Below are 13,596 nucleotides of genomic sequence, written 5' to 3'. Positions count from 1 at the left end.
TACATGTTACACATATGACACACAATACACATATGGCATACATATCACACATATTTCATACGTGTTACACACATATTACACAGATTATACATAAATATGACATACATGTTGAATACATGTTACATACATGTCATACACTTATGAAATACATGTTACACACGTTACATACATATGACACACATGACATACATGTTACGTACATGTCACATACAAACAATGAATGCAGAGCATGGAATGTAGACTGTCATGCCTCTTTTTAGTCCTTAGCAAGAGCACTTTCACAGGCAGCATGGCCGAGCGGTCTAAGGCGCTGGATTTAGGCTCCAGTCTCTTTGGAGGCGTGGGTTCAAATCCCACTGCTGCCAAGTTCTTTTAACAAATGCCTATCCTTGATTGCTCAAGCGTCTCTGAAGTTTCTGCTGCACTTTGCTGGCATTCCTTGCTCAACACACTGGAATCTCAGAACAGCAGCATTAGGAAATTGCATGCTTTGGTTGAGAAGTCTTCCAAAAGGGCACACTTCTGATGAGATGACTAGTGAAATCTTGTCAACGTTACAAAACAAGTCCAACTGAACGTGATTACCTCTCCTGTAAGCTAGATTCCACATTAACACTTTAAGTGTGGACACCAAAAAACAAGCAGTACTAATGAAAAGCTGGCACACTTTTCAGCAGAGTGCCAAGTGAACTTGCCACAGAATGCTGCACCCAAAGTCCACTCTCAAGTGTAAAGTGACCACCACCTGCTGCCTCAGAAAGAGGACTGAAACACATAAGGTGGCATCTTGGCCATCTCCGTGAAACTTTAACTACCTTTTATAATGGATAAAGTGGTGAATACTTGTAGTTTAGAGTTCTGAGGCCTCCAGCTCAAGCAATGAATGCAGAGCATGGAATGTCCCACCCCATTTTAGTCGATAACGTGTTCATTTTTATGGGTAGCATGGCCGAGCGGTCTAAGGCGCTGGATTAAGGCTCCAGTCTCTTTGGGGGCGTGGGTTCGAATCCCACTGCTGCCAAACTCCTTTTAACAAAATCCCTACCCTCTAGGGCTCAAGCTTCTCTGATCTTGCTCCTGCAATTTACTGCAGTTCCTTTCCCAACTCACTGGAATCTCAAAAAACACTTACCTCTCTGCTTTAGCAGCATTAGAAAAGCTGCAATCATTGCATGTTTTGTTTGATACATGATACATACATATAATATGCATGTTGTGCACATATTACATACATGCTACACACACTACACACATATGACATACATGTTACACACATGTGACACACGTGCTACTTACATATTATACACATAGTTCACACATATTACACAAATGTTACATACATATGATATACATGTTGCATGCATGTTACATACATGTCACACTCATGTTGCACACCATTTAGACACAATTTTACACACATGTCACATGCATGTTACACATATTACACACATATAACATACATGTCATACACATCACATACATGCTACACACATATGCCATGCATGTCACACACATGTTACATTAATATGACACACATATGACATGCATGTTGCACATATCTTACATACATGTTACACACATATGGCATGCATATGACATGCATGGTACACACATGTTACATACATGTTACACATATGACACACAATACACAAATGGCATACATATCACACATATTACATACGTGTTACACACATATTACACAGATTATACATACATATGACATACATGTTGAATGCATGTTACATACATGTCATACACTTATGAAATACATGTTACACACGTTACATACATATGACACACATGACATACATGTTACGTACATGTCACATACAAACAATGAATGCAGAGCATGGAATGTAGACTGTCATGCCTCTTTTTAGTCCTTAGCAAGAGCACTTTCACAGGTAGCATGGCCGAGCGGTCTAAGGCGCTGGATTTAGGCTCCAGTCTCTTTGGAGGCGTGGGTTCGAATCCCACTGCTGCCAAACTCCTTTTAACAAAATCCCTACCCTCTAGGGCTCAAGCTTCTCTGATCTTGCTCCTGCAATTTACTGCAGTTCCTTTCCCAACTCACTGGAATCTCAAAAAACACTTACCTCTCTGCTTTAGCAGCATTAGAAAAGCTGCAATCATTGCATGTTTTGTTTGATACATGATACATACATATAATATGCATGTTGTGCACATATTACATACATGCTACACACACTACACACATATGACATACATGTTACACACATGTGACACACGTGCTACTTACATATTACACACATAGTTCACACATATTACACAAATGTTACATACATATGATATACATGTTGCATGCATGTTACATACATGTCACACTCATGTTGCACACCATTTAGACACAATTTTACACACATGTCACATGCATGTTACACATATTACACACATATAACATACATGTCATACACATCACATACATGCTACACACATATGCCATGCATGTCACACACATGTTACATTAATATGACACACATATGACATGCATGTTGCACATATCTTACATACATGTTACACACATATGGCATGCATATGACATGCATGGTACACACATGTTACATACATGTTACACATATGACACACAATACACAAATGGCATACATATCAGACATATTACATACGTGTTACACACATATTACACAGATTATACATACATATGACATACATGTTGAATGCATGTTACATACATGTCATACACTTATGAAATACATGTTACACACGTTACATACATATGACACACATGACATACATGTTACGTACATGTCACATACAAACAATGAATGCAGAGCATGGAATGTAGACTGTCATGCCTCTTTTTAGTCCTTAGCAAGAGCACTTTCACAGGTAGCATGGCCGAGCGGTCTAAGGCGCTGGATTTAGGCTCCAGTCTCTTTGGAGGCGTGGGTTCAAATCCCACTGCTGCCAAGTTCTTTTAACAAATGCCTATCCTTGATTGCTCAAGCGTCTCTGAAGTTTCTGCTGCACTTTGCTGGCATTCCTTGCTCAACACACTGGAATCTCAGAACAGCAGCATTAGGAAATTGCATGCTTTGGTTGAGAAGTCTTCCAAAAGGGCACACTTCTGATGAGATGACTAGTGAAATCTTGTCAACGTTACAAAACAAGTCCAACTGAACGTGATTACCTCTCCTGTAAGCTAGATTCCACATTAACACTTTAAGTGTGGACACCAAAAAACAAGCAGTACTAATGAAAAGCTGGCACACTTTTCAGCAGAGTGCCAAGTGAACTTGCCACAGAATGCTGCACCCAAAGTCCACTCTCAAGTGTAAAGTGACCACCACCTGCTGCCTCAGAAAGAGGACTGAAACACATAAGGTGGCATCTTGGCCATCTCCGTGAAACTTTAACTACCTTTTATAATGGATAAAGTGGTGAATACTTGTAGTTTAGAGTTCTGAGGCCTCCAGCTCAAGCAATGAATGCAGAGCATGGAATGTCCCACCCCATTTTAGTCGATAACGTGTTCATTTTTATGGGTAGCATGGCCGAGCGGTCTAAGGCGCTGGATTAAGGCTCCAGTCTCTTTGGGGGCGTGGGTTCGAATCCCACTGCTGCCAAACTCCTTTTAACAAAATCCCTACCCTCTAGGGCTCAAGCTTCTCTGATCTTGCTCCTGCAATTTACTGCAGTTCCTTTCCCAACTCACTGGAATCTCAAAAAACACTTACCTCTCTGCTTTAGCAGCATTAGAAAAGCTGCAATCATTGCATGTTTTGTTTGATACATGATACATACATATAATATGCATGTTGTGCACATATTACATACATGCTACACACACTACACACATATGACATACATGTTACACACATGTGACACACGTGCTACTTACATATTACACACATAGTTCACACATATTACACAAATGTTACATACATATGATATACATGTTGCATGCATGTTACATACATGTCACACTCATGTTACACACCATTTAGACACAATTTTACACACATGTCACATGCATGTTACACATATTACACACATATAACATACATGTCATACACATCACATACATGCTACACACATATGACATGCATGTCACACACATGTTACATTAATATGACACACATATGACATGCATGTTGCACATATCTTACATACATGTTACACACATATGGCATGCATATGACATGCATGGTACACACATGTTACATACATGTTACACATATGACACACAATACACATATGGCATACATATCACACATATTACATACGTGTTACACACATATTACACAGATTATACATACATATGACATACATGTTGAATGCATGTTACATACATGTCATACACTTATGAAATACATGTTACACACGTTACATACATATGACACACATGACATACATGTTACGTACATGTCACATACAAACAATGAATGCAGAGCATGGAATGTAGACTGTCATGCCTCTTTTTAGTCCTTAGCAAGAGCACTTTCACAGGTAGCATGGCCGAGCGGTCTAAGGCGCTGGATTTAGGCTCCAGTCTCTTTGGAGGCGTGGGTTCAAATCCCACTGCTGCCAAGTTCTTTTAACAAATGCCTATCCTTGATTGCTCAAGCGTCTCTGAAGTTTCTGCTGCACTTTGCTGGCATTCCTTGCTCAACACACTGGAATCTCAGAACAGCAGCATTAGGAAATTGCATGCTTTGGTTGAGAAGTCTTCCAAAAGGGCACACTTCTGATGAGATGACTAGTGAAATCTTGTCAACGTTACAAAACAAGTCCAACTGAACGTGATTACCTCTCCTGTAAGCTAGATTCCACATTAACACTTTAAGTGTGGACACCAAAAAACAAGCAGTACTAATGAAAAGCTGGCACACTTTTCAGCAGAGTGCCAAGTGAACTTGCCACAGAATGCTGCACCCAAAGTCCACTCTCAAGTGTAAAGTGACCACCACCTGCTGCCTCAGAAAGAGGACTGAAACACATAAGGTGGCATCTTGGCCATCTCCGTGAAACTTTAACTACCTTTTATAATGGATAAAGTGGTGAATACTTGTAGTTTAGAGTTCTGAGGCCTCCAGCTCAAGCAATGAATGCAGAGCATGGAATGTCCCACCCCATTTTAGTCGATAACGTGTTCATTTTTATGGGTAGCATGGCCGAGCGGTCTAAGGCGCTGGATTAAGGCTCCAGTCTCTTTGGGGGCGTGGGTTCGAATCCCACTGCTGCCAAACTTCTTTTAACAAAATCCCTACCCTCTAGGGCTCAAGCTTCTCTGATCTTGCTCCTGCAATTTACTGCAGTTCCTTTCCCAACTCACTGGAATCTCAAAAAACACTTACCTCTCTGCTTTAGCAGCATTAGAAAAGCTGCAATCATTGCATGTTTTGTTTGATACATGATACATACATATAATATGCATGTTGTGCACATATTACATACATGCTACACACACTACACACATATGACATACATGTTACACACATGTGACACACGTGCTACTTACATATTACACACATAGTTCACACATATTACACAAATGTTACATACATATGATATACATGTTGCATGCATGTTACATACATGTCACACTCATGTTACACACCATTTAGACACAATTTTACACACATGTCACATGCATGTTACACATATTACACACATATAACATACATGTCATACACATCACATACATGCTACACACATATGACATGCATGTCACACACATGTTACATTAATATGACACACATATGACATGCATGTTGCACATATCTTACATACATGTTACACACATATGGCATGCATATGACATGCATGGTACACACATGTTACATACATGTTACACATATGACACACAATACACATATGGCATACATATCACACATATTACATACGTGTTACACACATATTACACAGATTATACATACATATGACATACATGTTGAATGCATGTTACATACATGTCATACACTTATGAAATACATGTTACACACGTTACATACATATGACACACATGACATACATGTTACGTACATGTCACATACAAACAATGAATGCAGAGCATGGAATGTAGACTGTCATGCCTCTTTTTAGTCCTTAGCAACAGCACTTTCACAGGTAGCATGGCCGAGCGGTCTAAGGCGCTGGATTTAGGCTCCAGTCTCTTTGGAGGCGTGGGTTCAAATCCCACTGCTGCCAAGTTCTTTTAACAAATGCCTATCCTTGATTGCTCAAGCGTCTCTGAAGTTTCTGCTGCACTTTGCTGGCATTCCTTGCTCAACACACTGGAATCTCAGAACAGCAGCATTAGGAAATTGCATGCTTTGGTTGAGAAGTCTTCCAAAAGGGCACACTTCTGATGAGATGACTAGTGAAATCTTGTCAACGTTACAAAACAAGTCCAACTGAACGTTATTACCTCTCCTGTAAGCTAGATTCCACATTAACACTTTAAGTGTGGACACCAAAAAACAAGCAGTACTAATGAAAAGCTGGCACACTTTTCAGCAGAGTGCCAAGTGAACTTGCCACAGAATGCTGCACCCAAAGTCCACTCTCAAGTGTAAAGTGACCACCACCTGCTGCCTCAGAAAGAGGACTGAAACACATAAGGTGGCATCTTGGCCATCTCCGTGAAACTTTAACTACCTTTTATAATGGATAAAGTGGTGAATACTTGTAGTTTAGAGTTCTGAGGCCTCCAGCTCAAGCAATGAATGCAGAGCATGGAATGTCCCACCCCATTTTAGTCGATAACGTGTTCATTTTTATGGGTAGCATGGCCGAGCGGTCTAAGGCGCTGGATTAAGGCTCCAGTCTCTTTGGGGGCGTGGGTTCGAATCCCACTGCTGCCAAACTCCTTTTAACAAAATCCCTACCCTCTAGGGCTCAAGCTTCTCTGATCTTGCTCCTGCAATTTACTGCAGTTCCTTTCCCAACTCACTGGAATCTCAAAAAACACTTACCTCTCTGCTTTAGCAGCATTAGAAAAGCTGCAATCATTGCATGTTTTGTTTGATACATGATACATACATATAATATGCATGTTGTGCACATATTACATACATGCTACACACACTACACACATATGACATACATGTTACACACATGTGACACACATGCTACTTACATATTACACACATAGTTCACACATATTACACAAATGTTACATACATATGATATACATGTTGCATGCATGTTACATACATGTCACACTCATGTTACACACCATTTAGACACAATTTTACACACATGTCACATGCATGTTACACATATTACACACATATAACATACATGTCATACACATCACATACATGCTACACACATATGACATGCATGTCACACACATGTTACATTAATATGACACACATATGACATGCATGTTGCACATATCTTACATACATGTTACACACATATGGCATGCATATGACATGCATGGTACACACATGTTACATACATGTTACACATATGACACACAATACACATATGGCATACATATCACACATATTACATACGTGTTACACACATATTACACAGATTATACATACATATGACATACATGTTGAATGCATGTTACATACATGTCATACACTTATGAAATACATGTTACACACGTTACATACATATGACACACATGACATACATGTTACGTACATGTCACATACAAACAATGAATGCAGAGCATGGAATGTAGACTGTCATGCCTCTTTTTAGTCCTTAGCAACAGCACTTTCACAGGTAGCATGGCCGAGCGGTCTAAGGCGCTAGATTTAGGCTCCAGTCTCTTTGGAGGCGTGGGTTCAAATCCCACTGCTGCCAAGTTCTTTTAACAAATGCCTATCCTTGATTGCTCAAGCGTCTCTGAAGTTTCTGCTGCACTTTGCTGGCATTCCTTGCTCAACACACTGGAATCTCAGAACAGCAGCATTAGGAAATTGCATGCTTTGGTTGAGAAGTCTTCCAAAAGGGCACACTTCTGATGAGATGACTAGTGAAATCTTGTCAACGTTACAAAACAAGTCCAACTGAACGTGATTACCTCTCCTGTAAGCTAGATTCCACATTAACACTTTAAGTGTGGACACCAAAAAACAAGCAGTACTAATGAAAAGCTGGCACACTTTTCAGCAGAGTGCCAAGTGAACTTGCCACAGAATGCTGCACCCAAAGTCCACTCTCAAGTGTAAAGTGACCACCACCTGCTGCCTCAGAAAGAGGACTGAAACACATAAGGTGGCATCTTGGCCATCTCCGTGAAACTTTAACTACCTTTTATAATGGATAAAGTGGTGAATACTTGTAGTTTAGAGTTCTGAGGCCTCCAGCTCAAGCAATGAATGCAGAGCATGGAATGTCCCACCCCATTTTAGTCGATAACGTGTTCATTTTTATGGGTAGCATGGCCGAGCGGTCTAAGGCGCTGGATTAAGGCTCCAGTCTCTTTGGGGGCGTGGGTTCGAATCCCACTGCTGCCAAACTCCTTTTAACAAAATCCCTACCCTCTAGGGCTCAAGCTTCTCTGATCTTGCTCCTGCAATTTACTGCAGTTCCTTTCCCAACTCACTGGAATCTCAAAAAACACTTACCTCTCTGCTTTAGCAGCATTAGAAAAGCTGCAATCATTGCATGTTTTGTTTGATACATGATACATACATATAATATGCATGTTGTGCACATATTACATACATGCTACACACACTACACACATATGACATACATGTTACACACATGTGACACACGTGCTACTTACATATTACACACATAGTTCACACATATTACACAAATGTTACATACATATGATATACATGTTGCATGCATGTTACATACATGTCACACTCATGTTGCACACCATTTAGACACAATTTTACACACATGTCACATGCATGTTACACATATTACACACATATAACATACATGTCATACACATCACATACATGCTACACACATATGCCATGCATGTCACACACATGTTACATTAATATGACACACATATGACATGCATGTTGCACATATCTTACATACATGTTACACACATATGGCATGCATATGACATGCATGGTACACACATGTTACATACATGTTACACATATGACACACAATACACAAATGGCATACATATCAGACATATTACATACGTGTTACACACATATTACACAGATTATACATACATATGACATACATGTTGAATGCATGTTACATACATGTCATACACTTATGAAATACATGTTACACACGTTACATACATATGACACACATGACATACATGTTACGTACATGTCACATACAAACAATGAATGCAGAGCATGGAATGTAGACTGTCATGCCTCTTTTTAGTCCTTAGCAAGAGCACTTCCACAGGTACCATGGCCGAGCGGTCTAAGGCGCTGGATTTAGGCTCCAGTCTCTTTGGAGGCGTGGGTTCAAATCCCACTGCTGCCAAGTTCTTTTAACAAATGCCTATCCTTGATTGCTCAAGCGTCTCTGAAGTTTCTGCTGCACTTTGCTGGCATTCCTTGCTCAACACACTGGAATCTCAGAACAGCAGCATTAGGAAATTGCATGCTTTGGTTGAGAAGTCTTCCAAAAGGGCACACTTCTGATGAGATGACTAGTGAAATCTTGTCAACGTTACAAAACAAGTCCAACTGAACGTGATTACCTCTCCTGTAAGCTAGATTCCACATTAACACTTTAAGTGTGGACACCAAAAAACAAGCAGTACTAATGAAAAGCTGGCACACTTTTCAGCAGAGTGCCAAGTGAACTTGCCACAGAATGCTGCACCCAAAGTCCACTCTCAAGTGTAAAGTGACCACCACCTGCTGCCTCAGAAAGAGGACTGAAACACATAAGGTGGCATCTTGGCCATCTCCGTGAAACTTTAACTACCTTTTATAATGGATAAAGTGGTGAATACTTGTAGTTTAGAGTTCTGAGGCCTCCAGCTCAAGCAATGAATGCAGAGCATGGAATGTCCCACCCCATTTTAGTCGATAACGTGTTCATTTTTATGGGTAGCATGGCCGAGCGGTCTAAGGCGCTGGATTAAGGCTCTAGTCTCTTTGGGGGCGTGGGTTCGAATCCCACTGCTGCCAAACTCCTTTTAACAAAATCCCTACCCTCTAGGGCTCAAGCTTCTCTGATCTTGCTCCTGCAATTTACTGCAGTTCCTTTCCCAACTCACTGGAATCTCAAAAAACACTTACCTCTCTGCTTTAGCAGCATTAGAAAAGCTGCAATCATTGCATGTTTTGTTTGATACATGATACATACATATAATATGCATGTTGTGCACATATTACATACATGCTACACACACTACACACATATGACATACATGTTACACACATGTGACACACGTGCTACTTACATATTATACACATAGTTCACACATATTACACAAATGTTACATACATATGATATACATGTTGCATGCATGTTACATACATGTCACACTCATGTTGCACACCATTTAGACACAATTTTACACACATGTCACATGCATGTTACACATATTACACACATATAACATACATGTCATACACATCACATACATGCTACACACATATGCCATGCATGTCACACACATGTTACATTAATATGACACACATATGACATGCATGTTGCACATATCTTACATACATGTTACACACATATGGCATGCATATGACATGCATGGTACACACATGTTACATACATGTTACACATATGACACACAATACACATATGGCATACATATCACACATATTACATACGTGTTACACACATATTACACAGATTATACATACATATGACATACATGTTGAATGCATGTTACATACATGTCATACACTTATGAAATACATGTTACACACGTTACATACATATGACACACATGACATACATGTTACGTACATGTCACATACAAACAATGAATGCAGAGCATGGAATGTAGACTGTCATGCCTCTTTTTAGTCCTTAGCAAGAGCACTTTCACAGGTAGCATGGCCGAGCGGTCTAAGGCGCTGGATTTAGGCTCCAGTCTCTTTGGAGGCGTGGGTTCAAATCCCACTGCTGCCAAGCTCTTTTAACAAATGCCTATCCTTGATTGCTCAAGCGTCTCTGAAGTTTCTGCTGCACTTTGCTGGCATTCCTTGCTCAACACACTGGAATCTCAGAACAGCAGCATTAGGAAATTGCATGCTTTGGTTGAGAAGTCTTCCAAAAGGGCACACTTCTGATGAGATGACTAGTGAAATCTTGTCAACGGTACAAAACAAGTCCAACTGAACGTGATTACCTCTCCTGTAAGCTAGATTCCACATTAACACTTTAAGTGTGGACACCAAAAAACAAGCAGTACTAATGAAAAGCTGGCACACTTTTCAGCAGAGTGCCAAGTGAACTTGCCACAGAATGCTGCACCCAAAGTCCACTCTCAAGTGTAAAGTGACCACCACCTGCTGCCTCAGAAAGAGGACTGAAACACATAAGGTGGCATCTTGGCCATCTCCGTGAAACTTTAACTACCTTTTTTTTTTTTAAATTGTAATTTTTATTGAGAGAATTTTTTAAACAGAAAATGAAAAGATACAGAACTGACAATATCCAAAGAAAATCTGGAGCATACCATATCGGAAAAACTGATATAACCTCATGGTGACTACAGACAGACAGTAGCAATGGAAGGATAAAAATAGATAACTAAAAGAAAACAAAGCAAAATAAAATGCAGAAAGGAAATAAACAACAGAAAAGTATTACGTAAGACATTATTAAATTAAAAAGGCTGAGAGAAAACATATGTCGTAATGCAGGGGTAGGGGTCTTGAGCAGGTGCTTCAATAACGTGACCAATACCTGACAAAAGAAGGCTACATACCACTATAAATTTCCTCAGGAGGCAAGGTGAGCTTCAAACGGCCGTTGGGCCAGCAGAAACAGACTTAAAGTACTGACCAGATACAAAACATCAGGGAGCCAGAAGGTCAGGGAACACTAGGGGACGGACACCGACCGGGTGGCTAGGGGTACCAAGGGCGCCTGTGGGAGCCCAAAAATCGAGGCATCCCAGGGGGCCCAAATCACGCCAAACCGGTCAATCCCATCCTCCACCATAGCCGTCAAATGTTCCATCCTGCGTATGTCCCTGACGGTTTGTATCAGCTGAATCTGGGTTGGGGGCTGAGTAGACAGCCAATTAGAGGGGATAGCTCTTTTAGCAGCAAGCAGCACATAGGAAGCTAATTTATTAGCTGCCTTCCCCAACTCCGGGAAGGGAAGGCCTAGGAGAAGGTGGACAGGATCCAATGGAATGGGGGTGTCAAAAATTTGCTGGAGCATGTGAGAAACCATGGACCAGAAAGGAGTAATTAGTGCGCATTGCCAAAAGATGTGATAATGCGTTCCCTTGGTTCTCCCACACCTCCAGCACATGGGAGAAAGAGAGGCATCATACCGATGAATAACCTCGGGGGTCCTATACCAGAACAGTAGGACTTTATATGCTGTCTCTCTCTGTGCCACACATCTGGAAATTCTAGAGGTGGAGGACCAAATTCTGGACCATTGCGGGAGAGTGATTTGTTGATTAAGGAGCTGCGTCCATTTGTCCATGTAGGAGTGGGATAGGGCAGTGAGAGAGGACCTCTGCTGGAGTATATGGTAAATACTAGAGATAAGCTTTGCTTGGTAGGGGCCCTGGGAGCAGAGCAACTCAAAAGGCGTCGGTGTGGAGAGGGAGAGAGAGGGGGAAAGAGTTGAAAAGTAGTGAGTTATCTGGAGGTATGAATACCGCAAGTGGTTTGGGAGTTGACTGTCAGTTTGGAGGGCCGAAAAGGGCTTAAGTTTACGCGTGACAGGGTGAACGAAGTGGCGGAGTTGGAACAATCCCTCTTTAGCCCAGGGAAACATACGAACATGCGATAGACTGTCAGGAACTAAAGGATTAAACAGCACATTAGAGAGGGGGGGACAGGGTGAAGACAATGCAAATTTGGAAGAGCAGGAACGCCACAGTCTAAGCGTGAACAACATGGGACCCAGGCAGAGGTCCAGAAGCCCAGGGTCCCTCATTGTCCCCGGCGACCACGCCAAGGAGCAAGGATGGGTCGGATATAGGGAACCCATCTCAATCTCCGTCCAGCGATTCGGAGGTCTCAGGCAAGACCAAGACACTATCGGGCGCAAATGAGATGCCAGATAGTATTTGTAGACGTCCGGTGCACCCATGCCCCCCTGATCTTTGGGGGCAAAAACCACCGAACCGGCCACTCTATGGGCCCTGCCATTCCAAATAAATTTCAAGAACCAGCGCTTGAGCAACTTAATCTGTGACATCGGGATGGGGACAGGCAAGGTTTCAAAATAATATAACAGTTTTGGCATGATGGACATTTTTAGCACATTAATTCGGCCTATCCAGGACAGGGGAAGGGAGGTCCATCGAGATAACATACTGTTGATAGACTTAAACAGAGGGATGTAATTGGTCGGGTAAAGGGCGGAGTAGGAAGTCGTCAGCTGAACCCCAAGATATTTGAGGGACGATGTGCACCAACGGTAGGGGAATGTATTTTGTAGACGCAGAAGTTCCTCCGGGGGAACATGGAGGGGGAGGGCCTCCGT

General features: G+C 41.4%; 14 non-coding genes across 14 annotated transcripts; all 14 read left to right on the top strand.

The window, feature by feature from the left end:
- The first annotated feature begins 283 nt into the window (after positions 1-283).
- Positions 284-365, top strand: TRNAL-UAG (transfer RNA leucine (anticodon UAG)). The gene has a single exon. It is a non-coding gene; the product is annotated as a tRNA-Leu (tRNA).
- A 574-nt stretch (positions 366-939) lies between these two features.
- On the top strand, positions 940-1,021 carry TRNAL-AAG (transfer RNA leucine (anticodon AAG)). The gene has a single exon. It is a non-coding gene; the product is annotated as a tRNA-Leu (tRNA).
- An 882-nt stretch (positions 1,022-1,903) lies between these two features.
- On the top strand, positions 1,904-1,985 carry TRNAL-UAG (transfer RNA leucine (anticodon UAG)). Its single transcript has one exon. It is a non-coding gene; the product is annotated as a tRNA-Leu (tRNA).
- Positions 1,986-2,867: 882 nt separating this feature from the next.
- On the top strand, positions 2,868-2,949 carry TRNAL-UAG (transfer RNA leucine (anticodon UAG)). Its single transcript has one exon. It is a non-coding gene; the product is annotated as a tRNA-Leu (tRNA).
- Positions 2,950-3,523: 574 nt separating this feature from the next.
- On the top strand, positions 3,524-3,605 carry TRNAL-AAG (transfer RNA leucine (anticodon AAG)). The gene has a single exon. It is a non-coding gene; the product is annotated as a tRNA-Leu (tRNA).
- Positions 3,606-4,487: 882 nt separating this feature from the next.
- Positions 4,488-4,569, top strand: TRNAL-UAG (transfer RNA leucine (anticodon UAG)). Its single transcript has one exon. It is a non-coding gene; the product is annotated as a tRNA-Leu (tRNA).
- Positions 4,570-5,143: 574 nt separating this feature from the next.
- TRNAL-AAG (transfer RNA leucine (anticodon AAG)) lies at positions 5,144-5,225 on the top strand. The gene has a single exon. It is a non-coding gene; the product is annotated as a tRNA-Leu (tRNA).
- Positions 5,226-6,107: 882 nt separating this feature from the next.
- TRNAL-UAG (transfer RNA leucine (anticodon UAG)) lies at positions 6,108-6,189 on the top strand. The gene has a single exon. It is a non-coding gene; the product is annotated as a tRNA-Leu (tRNA).
- Positions 6,190-6,763: 574 nt separating this feature from the next.
- On the top strand, positions 6,764-6,845 carry TRNAL-AAG (transfer RNA leucine (anticodon AAG)). Its single transcript has one exon. It is a non-coding gene; the product is annotated as a tRNA-Leu (tRNA).
- Positions 6,846-7,727: 882 nt separating this feature from the next.
- On the top strand, positions 7,728-7,809 carry TRNAL-UAG (transfer RNA leucine (anticodon UAG)). Its single transcript has one exon. It is a non-coding gene; the product is annotated as a tRNA-Leu (tRNA).
- Positions 7,810-8,383: 574 nt separating this feature from the next.
- On the top strand, positions 8,384-8,465 carry TRNAL-AAG (transfer RNA leucine (anticodon AAG)). The gene has a single exon. It is a non-coding gene; the product is annotated as a tRNA-Leu (tRNA).
- An 882-nt stretch (positions 8,466-9,347) lies between these two features.
- On the top strand, positions 9,348-9,429 carry TRNAL-UAG (transfer RNA leucine (anticodon UAG)). The gene has a single exon. It is a non-coding gene; the product is annotated as a tRNA-Leu (tRNA).
- A 574-nt stretch (positions 9,430-10,003) lies between these two features.
- TRNAL-AAG (transfer RNA leucine (anticodon AAG)) lies at positions 10,004-10,085 on the top strand. Its single transcript has one exon. It is a non-coding gene; the product is annotated as a tRNA-Leu (tRNA).
- Positions 10,086-10,967: 882 nt separating this feature from the next.
- On the top strand, positions 10,968-11,049 carry TRNAL-UAG (transfer RNA leucine (anticodon UAG)). The gene has a single exon. It is a non-coding gene; the product is annotated as a tRNA-Leu (tRNA).
- Positions 11,050-13,596: the final 2,547 nt, after the last annotated feature.

This window comes from Lithobates pipiens, unplaced genomic scaffold (assembly GCF_037356315.1).
Source record: "Lithobates pipiens isolate NorthernLeopardFrog02 unplaced genomic scaffold, aLitPip1_a1.2 Scaffold_28, whole genome shotgun sequence".
Lineage (NCBI taxonomy): Eukaryota > Metazoa > Chordata > Amphibia > Anura > Ranidae > Lithobates > Lithobates pipiens.
The sequence above is the reverse complement of the archived record's forward strand: the minus strand, read 5'-3'. Positions and strand labels throughout refer to the sequence as shown.